This window comes from Cryptomeria japonica, chromosome 7 (assembly GCF_030272615.1).
Source record: "Cryptomeria japonica chromosome 7, Sugi_1.0, whole genome shotgun sequence".
In the NCBI taxonomy this organism is placed as follows: domain Eukaryota; kingdom Viridiplantae; phylum Streptophyta; class Pinopsida; order Cupressales; family Cupressaceae; genus Cryptomeria; species Cryptomeria japonica.
Genome location: NC_081411.1, coordinates 204,740,909 through 204,767,430, shown reverse-complemented (window position 1 = coordinate 204,767,430; position 26,522 = coordinate 204,740,909).

Below are 26,522 nucleotides of genomic sequence, written 5' to 3'. Positions count from 1 at the left end.
TTAGAGTGTGTGGAATATTTTTGAGTTAAGGTCATTTCTCTCTCTAAATAAGGCTACTAGTCTAGGGAGTAGGTTTACAAAGGATGTATAAGGATTTGAAGACAAAACCTTAAACCAATTCTTGGAACAATCCTTAGAAGTCATGGATGAACCAATTCCAAATCCTCTAAGAGTAGGAAACATGGAGTGGTGCATTGAAGGTGTTCAGGCCTTTTACTCATCTTGAGGAGGTGTTAGTCTAGTGGATATGTGAGTAATTCTACCCAAAGGTGTGGAGTCCCTCCTTGTAGGGCCCTTATGGTCATTTGAAGGGTCAAAGCCTTACCCTATTGGACTTGTCCTTAGGTGTGTGTGTGTGGGGCTCTGTATCAATTCATCCTTGTGGCAACTATATGCACGTGTTATATGTGATGTTGGTTCTATGTGACACATGTTTTCATATGATGCTTATGATATGGATGCAAATATGTACATGATGAAATGCAATATTTTTTTTCTTTTATGTTTATATGTTATCCAAATGTGAATGTATGAAATGTAGATTAATATGATAATGCAAATAATTATTTACATGATGAGAATGTAAAATGTGCTAGCATGTGTTGTGTGCAGGATATGGTGCAATTGTGATATCTATATGTATGAAATGCTAATATGTGGTAATGCAGGTGCAAACTACATGAAATGCATATATTTTTGGTGTGTCATTATACTCAGTCATGTGATAGCGGGCTATGTGGACTCAAGAAGGATGATGGAGGTCAATCAAGAAAGGGGGATGGAAGGTAGAAGATATGGAAGTGAAAGAGCTTCTTGTGCTTTATGATCATCATTGAAATTTATTATAGAAAATAGGTTATGAAAATCAAGGTATATGTTCGACCCAAAAATTCATTGTACCCATTTGTATGGAGATCATAAAGTCACAAATAAGGAATGCCCCAGTTCACACTAGACTCACAATGTCCTCATATCCTTGGACAAGTCATAGTATTAATAAGAGACAATCCACACACAACAAAGAAAAATAGGTGACGATACTCCATCCTCGCCTTTCTAGTCAAAGACATCCTGGAGATAAAATCTCTAGTCAGAGACATCCTAGGAAAGCTAAAAGACATGTTGCCAAAAGATAAAATCAAAAGAAAACCAAGATTCGACCCGAATATTCACTGTAGTCCTCAAGTTTAGTGTCTCTTGTCACTTGTATATTCTATTTGATTGTGGTCACAATTTTTACTTTCACAAAAGGATAGATAGCACTGAACCATAATGTTGTCTAAGTCTATTGAAAATTTTGATTTGTTGAGGCACATTATTGTTGTTGTGTCTCATCTGAAACTCACTGAATTCATGAAACTAATACTTTATTGTGGATCTATGATGCAAGTGTTTCTTTATTGTGGATTACACATGCATAGACTAAAGAAAACTAGAAGAAATTGTACTCCTCGGAATGTCTGATGCTCTTAGTTACACACCCATCACTAGACTTAGAATTTTCCTTACCCACAAATAGGAGTTGATTTATTATGGATGGAAAGGGTTGAAAAGGAAGGATTATTATGAATGTCTAACCATTATTAGGTAGATCAATAACAAGCCATGATGGGAATGGGTAAGTTTATTATGGATGGATAGGCAGTGAGTGTGTACAAAGTGAGGGGATGAGATGGAATCTTGAAGGAGAGAGGAGCAATGTCTCTACACATGGCACCAGTGACCTGATTTTCACCATGATACTTTCCCAGGGCACCACCAAAGTAGTTTTCACTGTTGGACGAATTTATTTCTCTTTACTTTTGTCAATTTTTTTTTTTTCTTTTGGATTTTTGATATTTTTTATTTTTTTGTATTTTGATTTTTTTTTTTTATATTTTTGAATTAGGATATTCTAAAGAGCTATGTGTAAAACCTACAAAGGTGCATGTTGTTAATAGGATCTTTCAAAGGTTCTCCATCTGAGGTTGAAAGCTGATATGCACCAGATCCATAGACTACTGTGATGATGTAAGGACCAAGCCAATTTGGTTCGAACTTGCCCTTCTTCTCTCTATCTTGCTGATTTTTAGGATTTTCTCTAAGAACTAAGTCACCCACCTCAAATGTGTGAGGCTTTACCTTATCATTATAACTGTGACTCATTCATTGTTGATAAGCCTAGAGGTGATTAAAACTAGTTTTTCTTCGTTCATCCAATAGTTCTAGTTCTTATAAGCGAGAGACCATGTAGTCTTCATCACTAATAATGTTGTGCAAAGAGACTCATAAAGATGGTAACTTGACCTCAATATGGAAGATAGATTCAGCTCCATAAACAAGTAAATAAGGTGTGGCTCTTGTAGGTGTGCAAACACTTGTGCGATAATCCCAAAGTGTGGGATTAAGCTGGCTATGCCAATTTTAGCTAGCATCATTGACTGTCTTTTTGAGGATTTTAAGAATGGTTTTATTAGACGCCTAATCTTGACCACTACCTTGGGGGTAATAGGGAGTGGAGGAACGATGAGTAATATGGAATTGATCACAAAGTTTATGAACATATTGGTTTTTGAAGGGACTCCATTATCGGTGATGATGGAAAGAGGAATACCGTAGTCGTAAATTATATAGTTAAGAATGAATGTAGAAATCTATTTTCCAGTGGCTTGTGTAAGAGGCACATCATCAATCCAATTTTGTGAAATAATCTATGGCAGTGATAATGAATTTGTGGCCATTGGAAGAAGCAGGGTGAATTTTTCCTATGAGATCGAGTCCCCATTGACAAAAGGGCCAAGGAGTTGTAATAGATTGAAGTTCTTGTGCTAGTGCATGAATAAGGTCTCCATGAATTTAACATTGCTTACATTTTTTAACAAACTGATATGAATCTTTTTCCATACTAGGCCAATAATATCCAGTCTTGATGAGTTTCTTGGCTAAGGTAGAACCACTAGAATGTGGACCACATATACCTTCATGAACTTCATGTAACGTAATCTGAGCTTCGTCCCCTTCTAAACATCTAAGAAGAGTGTCATCTTAATGTCAATGATATAGGACATCGGCTAAAATGACATCTTGGGAAGATTGGTGAATGAAAGTATAGTGTTGGTTGTTGGATAAGTCAGGAGGAAGGGTGTTGTTACGAAGGTATGTGAAGATGGAACTGTATAACTGGGAATCAAGACCAACAACACATATTATCTCAGCAGGAGTGATCTCATACGAGGGAACCAAAAGGTTATCCACCAAGAACTCATAGCAGGTTTCATTTTGTGGTAGATCAATCAGTGATGCAATAGTAGCTATGACATTTGCAGCTCAATTCTACTCTCTTGGTATCTGCTCAAAGGTTATCTTTATGAAGTATTGGTTGAAGTCATCAACCATTTTCTTGTAGGGCATCAATTTTTCATCCTTTGTATGGTAATCATCGATTGCTTGATGAATTACAAGTTGAGAGTCCCCCAAAACATAAAGTTCTTGGATTTTCCATTGAACTGCAATTCGTAATCCAGTTGTTAATGCCTCATATTCTACTATATTATTAGTGAAAATAAATGACAATTGGTATGATTTGGGAATGGAATCCCCTTGAGGTGTGATAAAGAGGATGCCAGCTCCTACACCATGTTGCATGTATGAGCCATCAAAGTACAGTTGCCAAGGCTTTGTGTGTGATATTATCAGAATGGATTCATCTGGAAACTCTAAAATTAGAGGAGCATCATCTATCATGGGTGCATCTACCAACTGATCTACAATAGCTTGTCCCTTTATTGCTTTTGTATCAACATATTCAATGTCAAATTCACTCAAGATCATCACCCATTTGGCTAGTCTACCAGTAAGTGTCACCTTATTAAGAAGATACTTCAATGGATCCATCCTTGCAACCATCTTAGTTTTATGAGTTAGCATGTAATGTCATAATTTCTACGAAGCAAAAACCACAGCATGATACACACACCCAATTGGTGTGTAGTTAAGCTCATAACCGACCAATGTACAAATAATGTAATATACTAACTCTTCTTTGCCTTCAACATCTTGTTGCACCAAGAGTGCCCCCAATGTTGTTGGTGTAGCTGATATGTAGAGTAACAGGGGTTGTTTTGGAATTGGTGGCATTAAGACTGGTGGATTGAGAAGATAATCTTTGAGTATCTGAAAATCCTATTGACAGTTATCATCCCATTTGAATTTGATGTTTTTGTGTAGTCAGTGTTGAAAAGGATTGAATTTATCCACAAGTTGTGCTATGAATCTTCATATGGAATGGAGTCTTCCATGTAAAGATCGAAGTTGACTGATATTTCTTGGAGGTGGCATTTCTAATATAGCTTTGAATTTTGTTGGATTGGCTTCAATTCCTCTTTTTGAAACAATGTATACAAGAAGCTTCCCAGAGATTACTCCAAAGACACATTTCTTGGGATTTATTCTCATTTTGTATTTTTCCAACCGATCAAAGATTACTGAAAGAATGTTCAAATGTGTGTCTCTATCTACTAATTTTCCCAAGAGGTCATCCATATAATCTTCTACAGTTACATGCATAAGATCATAACAAATAGTAACTTCATGGCTCGTTGGTATGTAGCATCTGCATTCTTTATCCCAAAGGGCATGACATTCTAGCAGAAAATTCCCCAGGGACAAGTAAATGTTATTTTGTGTTGATCCTCAGATGCGATTTTTATTTGATTGTAGCCAGAGAATCCATCCATAAAAGATAACAATGCATGACCTGCTATGAGATCTACTATCAGGTCTATGTTTGGTAATGGAAAATCATCCTTAGAACAAGATTTATTGATGTCTCTAAAATTTGTACATATTCTGATGTTGCTATCTAGTTTACTAATTGGTACTAAGTTGGAGATCCATTCAAGATAATCAATTGGTCATATGAATCTGACATCCAACAATTTTTCAAGTTCCACCTTTACTAATAATGCCACTTATGGAGAACAAACACAAACTCCCTTGAAGACTGGATTCATTGAAGATAAGAGAAGGCCTAGAGACAATCCAATAAACTATATATATGCCTTACATACATATGACCTACAATAGAAAACATCTACAACAAGAAGATACTCTATTACTTGAAAAGGGACATTGTATTACAAATTTGGAAAATAGCTCAGAATTGGAAACCGATATTATGGAGCCTTTCTCACAAAAATATGGAACCCCTACAAAATGAGAAGACCGTCGAATAAGAAGGTAGGGAGGAAAAAATTATATTTCATTCTATAATAATAGCAACTACCCTATCTTTCAACATTAACTATTTTGCACAACTTGGCCTATAGAAAACTAATAAAATCCAATTTGAGATCTTGAGGTAATAGCCCTAAAAATACTTGCCATGGGTTACACTTGATTGTAGAATCATATTTGTTGGAGCAAGAGCTTTCCAACGATATATAACACTTATATATTGGGAAAAAAATAACCCTTAGTCATCAATCCCTCTGCAAGTCGGTCATTTAAGTTTCTGCCTTTTTACCACGGTTTGAAATTATATTTTAAATATTTGAATCTTACTGCGTAGATCTCTACCATGCATCTCTGCCATGATGCACCTCTAGACTATTTTTGTGGTTCACAACTGGGTGCCACCTATCACGAGGGTATTCATTCTGGGCTCTCCACTCTGACAACTTAGCATGACCTCCACTAACTGCCAGAATGAATCACCTGCCTTAACTGCTTGCATTAACTATCAGCCATGGTTCACCACTAATGGTTTGTCACCAAGTAGTAGGTGATATCTGGCGAGCATTTTTACATCGTGACATAGCGACAACCCTTGGATCCATCTTGATCATCGTTGATCTTTCTTGATCTGCTCAACCCTTAACCCCTCTGAGCGGCTATATCTTATCCAACGATGTCACCACCTGTCTGCCACTTGTTTGTCACCTTATTAGTCACCAAGTCGCAGCTATTAACAGTCAATCACCTTCACATGGTGGTATAACGATGGTCGTGGATCTGCATTCAACCTACTCGCTATTTAACTTGCCCTTTTACTGCAAAATTTTAGGTGCTTTGAGATGCACGTAGTGGGCCCATCACTTCTGAGCTACCACTAGCCAAAAGCCCATAAGCTTTGACACTTAGGATATATGAGGCCTTGCACATAAATATTGAATTTCTCCTCCCTGAGGTTAATGTGGGATAAAAGGTTCACCTTAGCCCTTTCCATCAAGTCATCGGGATAGTCTAAAAACCTGAATTTTGATTTTCTTGGACTTTCTGCACTCTGCATCTTTCTCATGGGTCCCACCACTTAGTCACCATGTCGCGGTGAATAACCATCGAGCACTTTTGGGTTGTGGTATAGCAACAACCACAAGATCAACATGATCTTGCTTGATCTTTAGGAAGCCCGATAGATACATAAGAAAAGACATAAGACTTAGGCAAAATTAAAATTTATTAGAACCCACCAAGGCCTAGACTTAAAAGTGGCCCCCTCTTGACGACACATAGACCCTTCCACTTAAGTGAAAAAAGTAACGAGCAAAGACCTTGGATAAAAAGAAAGGGACATATTTAAGCTTGAATCTTGAACCGATTTGCAAATGGTTCAAAACCAACATAACACATTCTCACTTGCTTATTAAAAAACAATACAAAGCCACAACACATGCAAGAGAAGCGGTTGAATCTTGAACCTTGAACCAAAAAGGTTCAAGGGTTCAAGTTCAAAGCGAATTACAATAATGCGCTTGCCTTACCAATAAAAAAAGCCATGAAGAGAAATCCATAAAGCAAGGCTTCATTGGGTCACCAAATTTAGCATGATTTTTATGAGTCCCAATGGTGGCTCTGACTGGGGATGGTTGATTGCAAGATCAACACAAGAATTCAAAATCTTTGGTAGAGTAGACCACCCAAAAATAGGACACTTCTTCTTTTAAAATCCTCAATGAGCCTTACTCTCCAAAATAGGGGTTCCTCATTCCACCCAATAGTAGGGCTCCTTATGGAAAACCACACAACTAAAAGAAAAGTGATTATACAATAGAACTTATTTACATATGGCCCTAGACCATCAAACTTGGAATCAATGCTTACCTTGTCAAACACATGATTCTCATTTCCATGAATCAAGGGTAAGTTGGAAATTTCATTTACATTTGCCTTATCACAAACTCTACAACTTCTCATCAGCTCATCACACAAAACATAGTCAGTATGCTTGTAATCAATCAATCTTTGAAAAAAAAACTCCCCTTTTAATGTTGATCATCAGATGACACATAATTGTCATATTGTTTACAATTATTTCCTGGCTGAAAAAAAAAGTAACCCTGCTCCATCTGATCACTGGGAACATTAGGCACATGTTGATTGCTAGTTTGCAAAAATGGAAAACACTCATCGATAATACATGCTTGCAAACTAGAGAGGAACATTTCCTCATAAAATGACAACAACTTAGCATGTTGATCACACCTTATATTGATCACCTATCAATGGTTTATTTACCAATTGCAAATCTAGGAAAATCACTTCAGGTTTTCCTTTCTCTTTAACACCAAGATCCACACAATGCATATCAAATTTTGAGTTGATATCAACATATGAATCCACAATATCACATTTATCAACCTTATATGCATTTTCATCTTGTCCATTATTCAAATCAAATGTAGGGAAATAAATATCATATGTATCGTATCTCACACCTTCAAAAACATAATCAGTATCAAAACATATACCGGTTGGGTATGAGAGATTGGGCACATTTTTGGATGCATACCTCTAAAAATCAGCAGCTAAGAGTCCTGAGATTTGTTCACTACCTAGTGAACCTTCTTCTTCATTTTCACTTTCCTTAGCTTTACCCTCTATACTGTAAACATTATCCCAATCTAATGCAAGCATTAAATCTGCAGTGCTCATGTCTTCATGCACATTTATTTTGTCACTACAACAACTTGCATCTGCATCAGAACCTTTATCATGCTAATCATAAAGTGCTGCTATATGTTGCAACATAGTTTCATAACCTCGGTTGCGAACACTTTGTGGATTAAAATTAACAACGAGGTAATCTATATCATTCAGATCTAAAACCTCAATGGGCTCATGATTATTTGGAAATCTTATGTTCTCACAATTTTCTTCTTGCTCTGAATACACATCTACATTGTCATGCTGAGAATAAGTCAACTTCAGCATCATAAGAGATATATCCACTCATGGATTCATCTCCATCACTGTACTCAATACTATGTGCATTTTCAGATTTAGTCACTTCAACCGCATCTATCCATTCTTTAATATGTGCAACACTTTCTTCTCTCAAGGCTGTAGACCTTTTAATTGAGACAGGCTCATCAAGCTCTAAGAATAACTCAATCCAAATAGACTCATGGGGTCAAGCATCAGTTGAAAGCTCATTCAATGTAGCTATAAATCTTTCATAGAAAACATATGATGACTCTTCCTCTTTTCTTTTCCCTACTTTCTTTCTTAAAAAAAAGATAAACTTATCTTGGATCTTTTTAAGACATATTTCAATCTCCCTATCAATTTCTTTCAGATTTGACAAAGGATTTGGAGATCTAGGAACCACATCTAGATCCATCAAATTTAAAACATCTACTAAACCACTGCTATTATGATATATCTTTACTATTTTACTCTCTTTTCAAAACATATGCAGTCATTAACTTCATATCCAGACATACTTCTCACCATATTTCTGACTGAAACTTTTCAAAACAAGAAATATGTGAAGTGCAAATTTTTTTTCCTTTCAATGGTGATTATTTCACCTTATAAGGAACAAATAAATATCTCAACGATGAGGAATAAATGGATTAAATTTGTTGCTGCTGTCCACTTCACCTCTAACTGAAAATTTGAAGAGAACCTCCAAATATTAGGTTCATTCTTACAGGGTTGCCACCTCCCTGAAGAGGAATAAAATTTAACCACTGATCTTCACTCTGAAACACTTTCAAATATCTGGGTCTCACACAATAGAGTCACATAAATATATTTTACTAATTTCTTAGCAACAAAATCTCCGGGACACATAATTTCAAATCTGAAAACAACATAGCGACAACCGTTGGATCCATCTTGATAGTGACAGCCCTTGGATCCATCTTGATCATCGTTGATCTTTCTTGATCTACTCGACCCTTAGCCCCTTTGAGTAGCTATATCTTATGCCATGGTGTCACCATGTGTCCACCACTTGTTTGCCACTTCATCAGTCACCAAGTCACAACCATTAACAATCGATCACCTTCGCATGCTGGTATAGTGATGGTTGTGGATCTGCATTCAACCTATTCATTGTTTAACTTGCCCTTTTACTGTTAAATTTTGGGTTCTTTGAGATGTGTGTAGGGGGGGCACCGCTTTTGAGCTACCACTTTCCAAAAGCCCGTAAGCTTTGACACTTAGGATATATGCATCCTTGCACATAAATACTGAAATACTCCTCCCTATGGCCAATGTGGGATAAAAGGTTCGCCTTAGCCCTTTCCATCGGGTCATCGGGATAGTCTAAAAACTTGACTTCCAATTTTCTTGGACTTTCTGTGCTCTGCACCTTTCTCACGAGTCCCACCACTTAGTCGCCATGTCACGGTGAATAACCATCGAGCACTTTTGGGTTTTGTTATAACGACAACCGTGAGATCAACAGGAACCTGCTCGATCTTTAGGAAGCTCGATAGATACATAGGAAAAGACATAAAACTTAGGCAAAATTAAAATTTATCAGAACCCACTCAGGCCTAGACTTAAAAGGGGCCCCCTCTTGACAACGCATAGACCCTTCCACTTAAGTAAAACAAGTGATGAGAAAAGACCTTGGATAAAAAGAAAGGGACATATTGAACCTTGAACCTTGAACCGATTTGCAAATGGTTCAATACTAACATAACGCATTCTCACTTTCTTATTAAAAAACAATACAAAGCCACAACACATGCAAGAGAAGCAGTTGAACCTTGAACCTTGAACCAAAAAGGTTCAAGGGTTCAAGTTCAAAGTGAATTGCAATAATGCACTTCCCTTACCATAAAACAAAGATGTGGAGAGAAATCCATAAGTCAAGGCTTCATTGGGTCACCAAATTTAGCATGATTTTTATGAGTCCCAACAACGTTGTTGAGTTCTGTAGTGTATCCCGCCTAATGGTCCCCAAGCGGAAGATCATCTCATATGTCTAAATAGTCAATGAAGGCCTCATCATTTTGGAATGTGTCGAATTGTATAGGTCCTTCATAGTCCCAATCAATAAGTTGGTGGTGAACAAGGGGAAGACCATCAATATTTTCAAAGTCAACAAGAGTTAGGGTGAAGATGCAGTTGTATTCAGGTATATCAAGGTAGTTGTTGAGGTCATCGCTGGCACTCTCCTCATCTATCTCGATCGTGAATGAGTACAAATGGTCATCACTAAAAGTGCATTCAGGAATGGGTTGTTGGTATTTTGGTATGGTTTTGTCATTGATGTCAACACCTATCAACACTTATCAACTCTAGCACTTTGGAGGATCAACAATGTTCACCAGAAAGCAAGTGACTTATGCACAGTCAATGGTATCTACTACACCAGTAGGATACAATGTTCACCGACACTTGGAATGATATGGAAAACACGTAGTTATGATGAAGACATCATTTGGACACTTTGTCTTGGAGATTTGTTCATTAGTATATTCACATTTGCATATTTGTTGTTACCGGCAAATAGGTCTAGGTTATGCATTAACAGGTTTATCTATTCCAGATCAGCATGACATACTTTGCAGATGATTTTGTTGTTATTGTACATGCATTAAGCCGACATGTTGAATCGGATATTGCATCATTTATTGATTTACTTGTAATTGTTTTATTGTAATATCTTTTAGAGCCAACCTACTAAAATTGGTCTTAGGTTATGGTATATATGTAAGATCTTATTTGTAAGATCGATATGGGATAAGGATAAGGATAAGGAATTGTAAGAAGGTATATACAAGAATAAGAAGAGCTATACATGCAGACATCATTTGAAGGTGAAGCAAGGTATTTGTGAAGACAATCAAACCTACACTGGTACTGAATCTAGAATATGAAGATGCTATTTTGAGCAGTACATTCTTTCTGGATTTAACCATCCAATTGTAGTCAGTGTGACTCCTATTTGTGTTTGAGCAGTGAGCTCTAGGCACTTGGCCTTTCTACATGTGTAGACCCCATTTGTATACACATACTATCTACAATAGTATCATCTGATTGTGGGTAAGGTTTCCCACCATGGTTTTTCCCCTTATAGGGTTTCCACATACAAATATTGGTGTTATGTGTTGTGGATGTTATTGTCTTTTTGTTTCATGCATTAATCTTTACTGGTACTATAATTAACTAATAAATTGTCTACCGACATAAAATTTGGTTTACCAGTATTAAGCATTAAGGTTGGTTAAGTTGTTTTTGGTTTGAATTTATTTGACAACTGATTCACCCCCCCCCCTCTCAATTGTCTCTAGGATGTAACAATTGGTATCAGAGCTTAGTCCTCTTTTTGTAGAAGCTTAACCGCTTGAGGAGATCCACTGTCTACTAACTATTTCAGGAAGGACAGTCCTAAACTTGATGGAACCAACTATGGCATATGGAAGATTAGAATGGAGACACATCTAAATTGCATTGGAAAGGACATTTGGGATGTTATAAAGAATAGATGTATTGCTCCTACTCAAAGTTAGCCTAATCCACCTACCTTGGGAAAAGATGAAGAAAATGATTGCAAAGCAAGAGAAGCACATTTGAGCACATTAACAGATCAAAAAATCATTGGATTATCAGATAGGTCTACTGCTAAAGCTATTTGGGATCATTTGGAAACATTTAATGAAGGAGATTCCACAGTTAAAATTACAAAACTTGAAAGCTTTCAGGTCAGGTATGAAAATCTGAAAATGGAAGAAGATGAAAGGATTTCTGCTTTTATGGAAAGAGTAAATGAAATTGTTTTGGGTATTAAATGTTGTGGAGGAACCTTAAGTGAAGATGAAATTGTTTCAAAAGTTTTAAGAGGATTGCCACTGACATATAAAATGAAAGTTACTTCTATAAATGAGTTGAGAATAATGCCTAATACATTAGTAACTAGGGATACATTGATTGGAAAACTTTCAGCTTTTGAAATTGAGAAATTTGGTCTTGTTGCTACTATAAAGATAGATTTAGCTTTTAAGGCATCAACATCATCTACACCATCATTTGACAAGTCTGATTGGAAAGCCTTTTAAGAAAGAGAACTTGAGGAAAGAAGGAGAGAAATTGAAGAACTTGAAGAACTTGAAGCACTATTTGCAAGGAAAATGCCTAAAGGTCTAGTTGGAAGTAAGTATGAAGATAAAGCACCCTTTAAATGTTTTAACTGTAGCAAGATTGGTCATATGGCTTCAAGATACCCTGATAGACATGCTTGACTAAGAGAAGAAGCTAGAAGAACATACAAGCCTAACCCTGAATATCAGAGATATAGATTTAAGAAGAATAAAAATAAATCTTGTTATCTTGCTGATGAAGGAGTCACTGATGATTCTGATGAAGATTTGACAAACAATGGATGGGATTTTATTGCTATAACAGAAGATCAACTAGCACCTACTATTCAACTGGTACAGTAGGCCTTGGTAGCTAAAGTTGAAGTTAAGGATGAATGGATCATTGATTAAGGATGTTTATATCACATGACTGGCAATAAAGGTAAATTCTTGAAGTTTCAGGAATATAATGGAGGCCTAGTAAGATTTGGAGATGATAAAGCTTGTTTGATCAGAGAAAAATGTACAATATCTCTTGATGGTAAGCATAATATTGACAATGTTTACTATGTAGAAGGTTTAAAGCATAATCTTTTGAGTGATGGTCAATTAGTTGAGAAAGGATTTCAGTTAAAATTCAAGAATGGTAAATGCAAAATTATGAACTGAACTGGTTTGGAAATTGCAACTGGTAATCAAACTAGAGTTAATATCTTTCATTTGAATAATAGTGAAAAGACATGCTTGATTGCACACATTGATGAAAGTTGGCTATGGCATAAGAGACTCTGCCATGTAAATTTTTATTGCATGGTAAAAATCAGTACTACTAAGGCAATTAAAGATTTACCTAAGATTGTCAAGCCTCACAATCCGGTATGTAGGGAATATCAATTTGGAAAACAAGTTAGAGCATCTTTTAAAAGTATTCTAGAAAAATCAAATAATGCTCTTGACTTAATTCATCCTGATTTATGTGGTCTAGCTAGAACTAAAAGCTTACAAGGTGATAGATATTTCATGCTAATCATTGATGACTATTCTAGAATGTGTTGGGTTACTTTTCTTAGAGAAAAATCAAAAGCACTTGGAAAGTTCAAACTATTCAAAGCAGTGGTAGAGAACGAAACCGGTAAGAAAATCAAATGTCTGAGATTAGATCAAGGAGGAGAATTCACATTTAAGGAATTTAATAAATTCTATGAAGTAAATGGAATCAGAAGACAATTATCAACACTCCGGACACCACAACAAAATGGAGTTGTAGAAAGGAAAAATAGAACTATCTTGGATGCAGCTAGAAGTATGTTATCTGAAGTAAATCTACCACATGTATATTAGAGAGAGGTAGTAAGAACATTGGTCTATACATTCAACAAAGCTCACGTCAAAGGAGAAATATGTAAGACCCCTCATGAGCTATGGTTTGGTATTACTCCTACTCTTAAATACTTCAAAATATTTGGAAGTAAATGCTATATTAGAAGAGATGAGTATATTGGCAAATTTGATCCTAGAAGTGATGAAGGAATATTTCTTGGTTATTCATCTAAGAGCAAGGCATATAGATGTTTTAACAAGAGATTATAGAAAATTGTTGAAAGTACAAATGTGAATATTGATGAACAATTTAGAGGAACTTCAAGGTATATAGACTCTAAACTGACAATAGAGATACTGACAAATGAACCTACATTGAATCCACTAGTACAGAATGAAGATCCAGTTACACTAGTATCATCTAAAAATTCCACTATAACTAAGGAACAATAGCAAACAAAGACACCCCAGTATGTAAGACTGAATCACTTTGAAAATCAGATAATTGGCAACAAGTATCAAGGAGTTATGACAAGAGGAAGACTGGCAAATGAAGAGGTATGTCTTATTTCTCAAATTGAACCATCATCAATTAATGAGGCATGTGAAGATAAACACTGGGTTAAAGCTATGGAAGAGGAACTAGAACAAATTAAGAAAAAAAACACATGGATATTAGTTCCTCGGACTAAAGACAAAAATGTGATTGGAACAAAATGGGTATTCAGAAACAAACTTAGTGAAGATGGTAAGGTAATCAGAAATAAAGAAAGACAAGTGTGTAAGGGATATTCTCAGAAAGAAAGAATTGATTATAATGAAACCTTTGCACTGGTAGCTAGAATTGAGGCAGTCAGATTATTCTTGGCTTTTGCAGCACACAAGAACTACAAAGTATATCAAATGGATATTAAATGTGCATTTCTGAATGGAGATCTTTAAGAAGAAGTTTACATTGAGCAACCTGATGAATTTTCTTTGACAGATAACAAAGATATGGTTTGCAGGTTAAGGAAAGTTTTGTATGGGTTGAAGCAAGCTCCAAGAGCTTGGTATGTTAGATTGGATAAATATCTTTTGAAGATTGGTTTTTCTAAAGGTAATGCTGAGAACAACTTATACTATAGAGTGACTAATGATGACATTTTGGTTATAGAAGTTTTTGTTGATGATATAATCTTTGGAGGAGAAGATGAATTATGTAAAGACTTTTCTATTGAAATGCAACATGAATTTGAAATGTTTATGATTGGAGAGATAAAATTCTTTCTAGGATTGCAGATTTCACAAACTGATAAAAGTATATTCTTGAGTCAATCCAAATACTTGAAAGAGTTACTAAAGAAACTTGGGATGGAGAACTCTAAATTGGTAAGCACACCTATGACTACAAATGACAATTATCACTAAGGGATGAATCTACACCTGTTAATCTGACTAGGTAAAAATCTATGATAGGAGGCCTACTGTACTTGACACAAACAAGACCTGATATTATGAATGAAGTATGTATTGTTTCAAGATTTTAGAGTAATCCTAGAGAAAATCATGAATCAGTAGTAAAAAGGATTTTTGAGTACTTACAAGGAACTACAAATCTTGGTTTATGGTATCCCAGATATTAAAACTTTGAATTATGTGCATACACAAATTCAAATTGGGTAGGAGATGTGGATGATAGAGAAAACACCATCGGTGGAGCATTTTTATTGGAAGTAGATTAATTTCTTGGTTGAGTAAGAAACAAAGTTGTACATCTTTATCAATAGCAGAATCAGAATATGTTGTAGTAGCAACTAATTATACATAGGTATTATGGCTTAAGCAAATGTTGAAGGACATAAAGGTAAAACATGCAAGGAACCTATAACTATCTATTGTGATAACACTGCAGTAATTGATATATCTAAGAATCCGGTATTACATTCTAAAACCAAACATGTTTCTATCAAACTGAATTTTCTGAAAGAGAATGTTGAAGCAAAAGAAGTAAAACTAGTTTATGTGAATACTAAAGAGCAGATTGCAGATATTTTCACTAAACCTCTACCTAAAGAGACCTTTGAATATCTTAGAGATCAGCTTGGGGTCATACCCTCACTGATAGAGACTTAGACAATTGATGTTTGTCATCAACCGATAGAATTAACAGAGAAATATTTTACTCTGACTTTTATGAGGAGAGCTACTTCTCAGGGGGAGTAGTTGGCATATTGAATTGGTTGGTATTTTGTAATTTAACCTGGATTTTGTATTGGCTTTGGCATTTGATGTCAAAGGGGGAGAGATATCTATAAAAAAATACATGAAAAAGACATTATCTTTTGGGGAAAGATTATTCATTGGGGGAGAGATTGTTACTTTGTGATTGATTACTCTCTGTATCTGAATTTTGATTTTGAGAGATTATTGGGTTTTGGTATTTGGCATTTCTGTTTTGGCACTTTGATGGTTTTTCCATCTTCTATTGCCATCAATACCAAAGGGGGAGATTATTGGTATTTTGGTATGGTTTTGTCATTGATGTCAACACCTATCAACACTTATCAACTCTGGCACTTTGGAGGATCAGCAATGTTCACTGACAGACAAGTGACTTATGCACAGTCACCAATATTTGGTACACCGATAGGATATAATGTTCACTAGCACTTGGAATGATATGGAAAACACCTGGTTATGACGAAGACATCATTTGGACACTTTGTCTTGGAGATTTTTTCATTAGTATATTCGCATTTGTATATTTGCCATTACCGACAAATAGGTCCAGGTTATGCACCGATAGGCTTATCTATTTCAGATCAGCATGACACGCTTTGGAGATGATTTTGTTGTTATTCTAAATGCATTAAGCTGACATGTTGAGTTAGATATTGCATTGGTTATTGATTTACTTGCAATTGTTTTATTGTAATATCTTTTTGAGCCGACCTACTAAAATTTGTCTTAGGTTATGGTATATATGTAAGATCTTATTTGTAAGATCGATATGGGATAAGGATAAGAAATTTTAATAAGGTATATGCGAGAATAAGCAAAGCTATACATGCAAACATCATTTAAAGGTGAAGCAAGGTATTTGTGAAGACAATAAGAACTACACTGGTACTGAATCTAGCATATGAAGATGTTATTTTGAGTAGTACATTCTTATTGGATTTAACTGTCCAATTGTAGTTAGTGTGAATCCTATTTGTGTTTGAGTAGTGAGCTCTAGGCGCTTGGCCTTTCTGCATGTGCAGACCCTATTTGTATACACATACTATCTGTAGTAGTATCATCTGATTGTGGGTAAGGTTTCCCAGCGTGGTTTTTTCCCTTACAGGGTTTCCACATACAAATATTGGTGTTATGTGTTGTGGATGTTATTGTCTTTCTCTTTCATGCATTAATCTTTACCGGTACTATAATTAACTAGTAAACTGTCTACCAACATAAAGTTTGGTTTACCAGTATTAAGCATTAACGTTGGTTAAGTTGTTTTTGGTTTGAATTTATTTTACAACTAATTCACCCCCCCCCCTTCTCAGTTGTCTCCAGGACCTAACATGGGTTTCCTCATTCTTCATGATTTCAACCTAGAACATAAAAATAGAGACTGTGTGGGATCCACAGGGGTTGTTTCTTGACCAACTCTAAATTTTCTATAAAATTCCTATTCTTCTGTGGGTTCACTTGGTTCTCTGAATGTCTTGGTGAGTTCATAGCCACTGGAGGATTTGTCTAAACCCCATTCCCATTCATTAGAGTTAGTGGAATAGCAGCTCTCTTGTTGATCTTTGGAAGTCTTGATTTGCAATGCTTCTTCTATTTTTGGGGTGTTTACCCTAGAAGTTATGAAACCAAGCCCTTTCGAGAGCTGAATTTTAAATGTCAATTCTAGTTGCAAAGGTTGAGTGATACCTTCTTTTCTTAGGTCAAGAGGACTTTTACCATCGTACCTAAAATTTGGTATGATCTTTAATCCTTTACTATATTTTTGACATGGTATCTTGATGTGATCTTGTGTATCACCTTTAGGGTCTTTGTAAAGAATTTTGTATAAATCTTCTTCTTCCATTTCACCCTAATTTTGGAATATAGTAGGAGCCCACTTTAGCATAATGATAGATACCTATTTAGAAGGATGTGGTTGTCCATATTCTTTTGGTGAATTTATGACTTGCCACAAGCACATGGTTTGATTTAAAGTGTATTCACCCATGCCTTTATCCAGATATTTTCCTTTTAGTTCACCTAACTTTGATGTTGAAGGTTTTAGTGACTCTGGGTCAATATATGTAGATGATGAGATAGCCTCTCTATTGATCATAATTATTGTCTCAGCTTTTGGCTACAAATTATTGCAATATATAAATGGATTAGGATCACCAGTAACTGTGACTTCAATTACATTATGAGGAAACTTAATGCATTGATGGTATGTAGATGGGACTGCCCTCATCTCATGAATCCATAGATGTCCTAGCAATATGTTGTATGTGAGATCAAGGTCTAGGACTTGACAAACCATATCCTTCGTAACTAGCCCAACTTTGAGAGGTAAGGTGATTGTGCCCTTGGATGAATGCTCTTCATCATCATATGCCTTGATGGTAATTATGTTTGTAGCATTCATAGCTTTGTCAGAATATCCCAATTGTATTAGTGTGTTCAAAGTACATATATTGAGACCGGCTCCTCCATCTATCAGGACTCATTTTATTCGATGTTTGTATAGGAAGGCTTCAATGTGTAAAGGTACATTATGCAGTTGGCTTACGGAGGCATCGTCAGCTTCGGTGAATGTAAGGGAATATGGAACAGAAAGGTATCCCACCATGGCTTGACACTGGTCCATGGTAAGATCAGTGGGGACACAGTTTTCTCTCAATGCTTTATCAAGGATGGAGATAAGCGAGAGTGTCTTCCCTAACTGTTCTATTAGGTTGTACTCAGGTTTGGCCGATGAGGAAGTGTTGGTTTTAACTGGAGCACCTTACAAAGTGACCTTACCTTGTGACATTACATTCAGAGGTAGATTCAGAAGAAGGTCTAATGCCTTTTAGGACAACTTTGGCTCTTTGGGTATAACTTTCAGGCATTTTGTCCTTTATGATAATTGTAGATACATAATTGTCCATCGAAATGTGATTAACAATTGAATCATAATTATAGGACGCTTTGGCATAGTTGGCTTACTCATCTGTGGCTTTGGCTTTTCCCTTGTCATGTTTAGGGAATGGTTCCTTAAATATCTCATGTTCTTGGTTGGATGTATGTCTCTCGATCTCAATGTCACCTCTATCAATAAGATCTTGTATAATGTTCTTCAAACAATGACAATTTCCTGTTTTATGTCCCTTGCTTTTGTGATATTTGTAGTACTCATCGTCATTCCACCAATTTGGTTTGACCTTTGGCTCATATGGAGGATTGTTTGGAATTGTTATTATCTTGTTTTCCACTAGTTTTATGAAGGCTAACTCAAGTGGTTCTCCCAATGGGGTGTATTTCCTTCATGGTTTTGAAGTTGCTTGAGTATTCATTTGGTTGTTTGTAGAACTTGATCTAGAGAGAATGATTTTGTGTCTCACTATATTAGCATCGACAATGCCATTATTTATTGTGTTCTTGTTCTTGTTCTAAAATCATGGCTTGTCTTTTCCTTTAAAGTCCTCTTTATTTTCTTTGAATATTTTGATGACCCCTTGCTCAATTAAGACCCTCTTTGTTTCTAAGCCTTTTTCAATAACATCCTTGAAGATGGACAAACAAGATTTTCTTAAGTCATAACAAATTTGTCTGTTGACATTCTGGGTGAACATCTAAACCATTTGTTTTTGTGGAATTTCACAAGAGAATTTGTTGGCTAAATTCCTCCATCTTTGTAAGAATGATGAAAATGACTCCCCATCTTTTTGTTTAGTGCTGCAAAAAGTGGTAACTGATATATCTGTCTCTATGTTATATGATAAATGCTATATGAAATCTTCTACTAGATCATCACATGACTTAATTCCAGGTGGACGTTAGGAGAACCATTCCATAGCTTGATAACTTAAGCTCTTTGGGAACAATCTCATCAAGTATGTTTCTTTCGCTACTACTGCAATGCAAGCTATGAAAAATTGTCTTATATGTGCCTTAGGGTCTCCTTTGCCCCTGTACTTATCAAACTTTGGCATTACGAAATGTGTAGGAAATGGAGGCATTCGAATGATTTTATCAAACAGATAGGGACATATATCTCTCATTGTGTAAGTCGGCTTCAGTGTATCAATGTCCTCCATTTTTTTTGTAAGTCCTTTATTTTCTATTCCAAATTGTTCTTTGGTGGATACCGACTTCATGGACCATATCCTATGCTTGAGCCACCATGTGGAGGAGGAGGATACTGCATATATGGATGATATTGATTGTAGACATGCCCATATGGAAGATGTCTATAATAATACTATGTATAGGGACCACTTGGTATAGAGTCATAATGAGGAATGGAATATCTACCTTGTTCATGCATATCATATTCTACAGGCATGTCATGAGTTTATTCTTGTGTAGTGCCCCAAAATTTGACACGTGGTTTTCTCGTGTCCAAATTGTGAGCATGCTTCTAGATATCCAATTGTTTTGGAGGTTGGTCCTTGGCATTGGTATGTGATTGAGTGTATTTTTTTGCATAATACTTCCATAGAGGTCTGCATAGATAGAGTTGTTCATGAGATGCTCTTTTATGAGTATCATAAGCTTGACCATGTGTATTTTTGATCTCAGGTTTTTGAAACAAGGATGATGGTGACTCAGGCATGAAATGTCATCCTCAAGTACCTCCACTATTACGTGTCCTTTGATCCATGTTCAGTTGAGTTTCTTGCATAGGTCGATTTTCCACTATTTGAGACATGTCGAAATCATAAGATATCTTATTTCCACTTTGTGCCATCACTTGTAGAAAATATTGTCTATCTCTTCTCATGATCTCTTCAACCAATCTATTAAAATGGGGATCCATGATAGAGTCTTCCACTTCCACTGAATGTATTGAGATGTTGTCCTCATTGTAATTGTGTGTATCATTGTTGTTTGTATTATCCATGGTCTCAATATTTTGAGTGTGTCTATAGATGTCCATGTCAGGTAATGTGGTATGATCAGAATTGAAAAAGATATCATTGTCATACTCATAGCCACTCATGTTTGCAGACTCTTGAGCCTCTTTGGCTTTTGTCCTATATTTTTTGGAATGGCTTTCAACCATGAACTAGGTCTTGACCAAGATGTGTGAGACTAGATGAAAATGGAAAGAGTATGGAAGACCAAGAGTTGGATGGAATGTAAATGAATTTAAGGTGTACTTTCAATGTCCAAAGTGTAAGACCAAGTATGTATGTAGTAGAGTAGGTGTGGGTTCTAGAGAGAGGATAGATCTCTTGATGAGGTAAGTTGACCTTGACTCTAAGTAAGACCAAATGAGACCCAAAGGTGATAGACCTTGATGAGGGACCACTTAGTAAAATTTTGTTGTGTGTAGTGTGTTGACAAAGTAAGATGAGGACAAGTAAGTGACCTTTTGACTCAAGTTTAGACAAATGTGAAAGTAATGCAAGGTGTAAAGCAATGATGAACTTTGTGAGACCTAAAGATAGGTTGAATTCTAGATGAAAATATGGAGAAATAACTTAGGAAGCTCAAGAATTCTGAAATTTATTGCTCCTATTTTGCTAGACTGTAAATTTTTTCAATACTAAATACAGACGTGCCTGTATACTTCACAGATGCAGTTTCCCAACACAGATGTGATTAAACATTGCACAGGCACATTTGTGAGAATTTTGTAAATGTAGTTTGCTTATGATACCACAAACGTATTTTTATCCTACATAGACACGGTTAAAGGACACAAACTTGTTTCTATCTGACACATACACGTTTTTATCCTACACAGATGCTATTAAAAGACACAAACTTGTTTCTATCAGACATAGACGCATTTCCAGAATCTAAGGGCAATTTTTCCAATTTATGAAGTTGTTTGTTGTGACCAAATCTAAATTTATGACTATTTTTTTTGATAAGAGGACACAATATTGATGAGGACTCTATTTTTGTAAGTGTTTAGATTCAAAATGACTCAAAGAAAAGTGTCTTGTTTGATGTAAAAATGTTTTGTATACACTTGAAGACACAAAAAATACAATGTTTTGATGTTTGATCTTGAATATTTGAATGTTTAAAAGAAGACAACCACAATTCCTATGGTTGTCTAGGACAATAGTTGTTGAACCCACATGGGGTCTCCCCTGAGGCTATGCTATTCAAAGTGGATACCCAGATGCTTGACCCCACTGGATCCACCATTGACACTCACTTCTCCAAGGAAGCCAAGCATCAGTCCCCATGAAAACTCCCCTTGATGAACTTTGTATCTCTACTAAGAACTATATGTGTGTGGGCTGCTCCAAAGGTTTGACTTCCTGCCCCAACAGCTAGAAGGATTTTGGATTTCTAAAACAAAAAGGTGCTAGTAAGGGAATCTGCTCATGTGGCCATACATGTGGCACTTTTAGCTCTATAAATACAAAAGGCTCCTAGCTAGAAGGGGTTAAGCCCTACTATCGATCAAATAAATTTGATCAATCAGGTTTATGGCGAGACATAGTGTCGGTATGAACTAATCAACACATGTTACCCATGGTTTTCACCATGGATACAATTATTTATAGTGGTTCGAAAGAGGTGGGTATTGCCTCGCTACCACTTGGGTTGTTCCCTCCTCATTAGTAGTCCTAATGACCACATGGGGAGGCAGGCCCTCTAAAGATTAATCATAAAGAGCCTATTGCCCAAGACACAAAAGACACTGGTTCAATTTTAGTGCACCAATTGAATTGTTTGTTAATCTATGAAGACAAGACACACAATGAAAATCAAAAGAAAACTCTTGCCAAGATCCTGCAACAAATATTTGTTAGTCATTTTGGTTGTTTCAAATGATTACCCCCCTCATGCAAGCAAACAAGTTAGGTTTATTTTAACAAAATCTTGAAACACTTTGTGACAAATAGGGGCCTTCAACACATGATTCGCTTTCAAAGAAAAGTTGCACCACTTCATTAGTTGGATCAAAAGATATTAGCTCAAATAAACCCAATTTGAAACATTAAATGCAAGAACAAATGGCGAAATGAAAAACCTAAATGAGGAATTTTATTTTTTTTGTAAACACAGATGTGATTTTACCAATCAGAGATGTGGCTCCATAACACAGATGTGTTTTAACACCTCACAGATGCATTTCTGCAAAACAAAGAAAAAATAGAAAATACTATAGCACATAGACACGACTTTAAACCTCACAGACACGGTTCTGAAACATAGAAGCGAATCTGCAACACAGACGTGGTTAAAATGATCATAGACATGATTAGATGTCACAACCATGGCTCTGCATCTAGAAAAATGTAAATATTTTTGGTGACATGGGTGCAATTAGAGAGATCACAAACACGACATAAAAACAAAAAAGTGGTTCTAGAAGATGCAGACGCGAAAATGTTGAAATGTTGATGGAAAATGTCAAATCTGCAACTTCAAAAATAAAAATCTACAACAAAGATGTTAAATGCAAAAGGGACAAGAGTCCCACTAGGCATGCCAAAATGTTTATGGTGAAAATGGAACAACAATATTGAAAGACTAAAATAGATTCAACCACAAAACCCTAACCTAATAACAATAAAGATCCACCATAGCATATGAAGATTACCTAAGGCAATGCAAATTAACAAAATCATAAAGATGATACCATCACATGTCTAATAGGGTTTGAATCTCCATTCTTCCTATCTGCATTGATCTTGCTTGATTTATTTGCTCTCAGATTTTATGTGTGCATAAGAGCTCAACAAAGAACGAAAATGTGGTTGCAAGTAGGCTTGATTGCATATGAAAGTTTGATAGTGTAGTTGAGGAGGAGTGATAATGAAAGAAACTTCTCCTTATATACAGAATATTGTAAGCAATGGAGGGATAAGATTGAGAGGTATAGAAGATAAATGGTCGGCTAGGATTAGAGGGTAGGTAAAAGAAATAAGAAAATAATGAGAGGGTAGGTAGTGTAGGAATTAAGAGATGAATGATATGTGTCATGGGTAGAAAAGGATAATAAATTAATTAAATAAATGAAGATTTATTTAATTAATCAAAGAAGTGGGATCAATTAAATAAATAAAAGTATTTATTTAATTTAGGAAAAGGATACTTTAAATTAATATATTTATTTAAATGAGGAAAAGGGCTAAAAAGGGATAAATGAAATAATTAAATAAATAAAGATTTATTTAATTAATAGAAGAATTAGGCTTAAAATAATTAAATAAATAAAATATTTAATTAGACAAGACAATTTTAGGTGTCTACATTGGGTTTTCCTCATATGTCCAGTGTTGTGAGATGCATCTTTGTGTGTTTGATTACTAGTATCTTCATTGCTTTACTAGTTGCACATGAATAGTTGAAAATTGTATGAAATCATTGATTCACCCCCGCTCTCAGTGATATATTGTGTTATACAATTGGTATTAGAGCCTTTGGTTCCCTGATTGGTCAAAGATTTCTCTAGATTGGGTAGATTCTGGTCTAAAGAACATAATGGCAAGAAATGAGTCCTCCTCGTCCAAAGCCCCCATGTTTGATGGAACCAACTATACCTTTTAGAGAGGAAGAATGGAAACCTATCTGTCCTCCCTAGGTTTTGATGTTTGGATGTTGGTCAAGAATGGGTATACTGTCTCTTTTGTTACTCCTACGAATCCAGATGCTAAGAAGGAGTATGAAAATAATGCAAAGGCTAAACATGCTATTCTCAGTGGGCTATTTGATACTGAGTTTATTAAAGTTATGCACTACTCATCCACCAAGGATACTTGGGATAAGTGGAAAAGATTATTTAAAGGAGATGTCAAGGTTAAGGATGCCAATCTCCAAACACTAAGAGGTCAACTTAAATGTTGAAGATGAAAGAGGAAGAGCAGATTGCAGATTATCTTTAGAGAATAGATGAAACTGTGAACACCATTAGAGGAGTTGGAGAGGAAATCCTTGATGAAGTTATTGTTAATAAGATGCTCAGATCACTCACATCTAAGTATGATACTAAGGTCTCTCCTATAGAGGAAGCCAAGGATCTAAAAAGCTTCCCAATGGATGAATTATTTGGCTATCTAATTGCTTATGAGATGAGGACAATGTTTGATGGAACCAACTATACCTTTTAGAGAGGAAGAATGGAAACCTATCTATCCTCCCTAGGTTTTGATGTTTGGATGTTGGTCAAGAATGGGTATATTGTCTCTTTTGTTACTCCTACGAATCCAGATGCTAAGAAGGAGTATGAAAATAATGCAAAGGCTAAACATGCTATTCTCAGTGGGCTATTTGATACTGAGTTTATTAAGGTTATGCACTACTCATCCACCAAGGATACTTGGGATAAGTGGCAAAGATTATTTAAAGGAGATGTCAAGGTTAAGGAGGCCAATCTCCAAACACTAAGAGGTCATCTTAAATGTTGAAGATGAAAGAGGAAGAGCAGATTGCAGATTATCTTTAGAGAATAGATGAAACTGTGAACACCATTAGAGGAGTTGGAGAGGAAATCCTTGATGAAGTTATTGTTAATAAGATGCTTAGATCACTCACATCTAAGTATGATACTAAGGTCTCTCCTATAGAGGAAGCCAAGGATCTAAAAAGCTTCCCAATGGATGAATTATTTGGCTATCTAACTGCTTATGAGATGAGGACAATAGGTGAAGGAACTTCCAAGAAAGAAACTACTTTCAACTCCACCAAAAAGGGTAAGGAAGTAAGTGCTCATAGAGAATCTAGTGGAGACTACGATACTAGAATTCTAGTTCATACCCTAGATTCTCTATGAGCACTTACTTCCGATGAGACAAAGTGTTGACTATGTAGATAGTTAAGGATTCACTAGAATCAACAACATGAAAGGAAGACATCCGATGAGACAAAGGTTTGCTGGTCCAAATAAACAAGTCTCATATGTACCCAAATTTCATGGCTATTGTTGCTGGTGTAATACGTTTGGACATATAATTACTGATTGTAGACTAATAAATAAGCCCCCTGTTAATTTTGAAAGTAGAAAATTATTTGCTACACTTTGGGGTATGGATGTTGTTTTTTATCAGTGCAATGGATTTGGTCATAGGTGTTTTTGAATGTAGGAGAAGGGTAAAAGTAAAAACTTGTGTCTCACTTTTATAAAGTAAAAGGCTAACAACAACAAAACAGTTCAACTTCAATGGCACAAAAGTGAAATTTCTATTTGGTATTTGAAGATAATATAAACTAATGAAATGTGTAAAATTGGATGAATTTTATTCCCATTATTTAAAAAAAAATATTGGAGAAAGAATTGATATGCTTTTTTAATTATTAAAGTCATTTTTTTAATTATTGAAAAATACTGCAAATCAGGGGTTTCACCTCCCACCACAAAACTATATGTAAATAATCTTGTTTTCCTCTGATTTTGAAATATATTTTAGATGACATCCATAACTAGTGCAAAAAATAAAAAATTCTGATTTCAATGTATATTTTCACCGTTATAACAATTCAAAGTCGAAGTTTCCCAAAATCAATAGTTTTCATCTCCCACCAAATTTACCCTATCAAAACTATAGCAATCCCAAAAAATTATATATCATTGAAGATGACTCTCTCCTCTAGTGTTATGTATAATTTTTAAATTTTTCTGATATGATTTACTATTTTTTTGTTTTCCCGAATCAGAATCTTCTTGAATGTTAATATACCCACCTATAGTATTTTGTAATTTTAATATACTAATTCTAATTGAAATTTTCTAAAAATTATATGTCAACGTTCCTCACT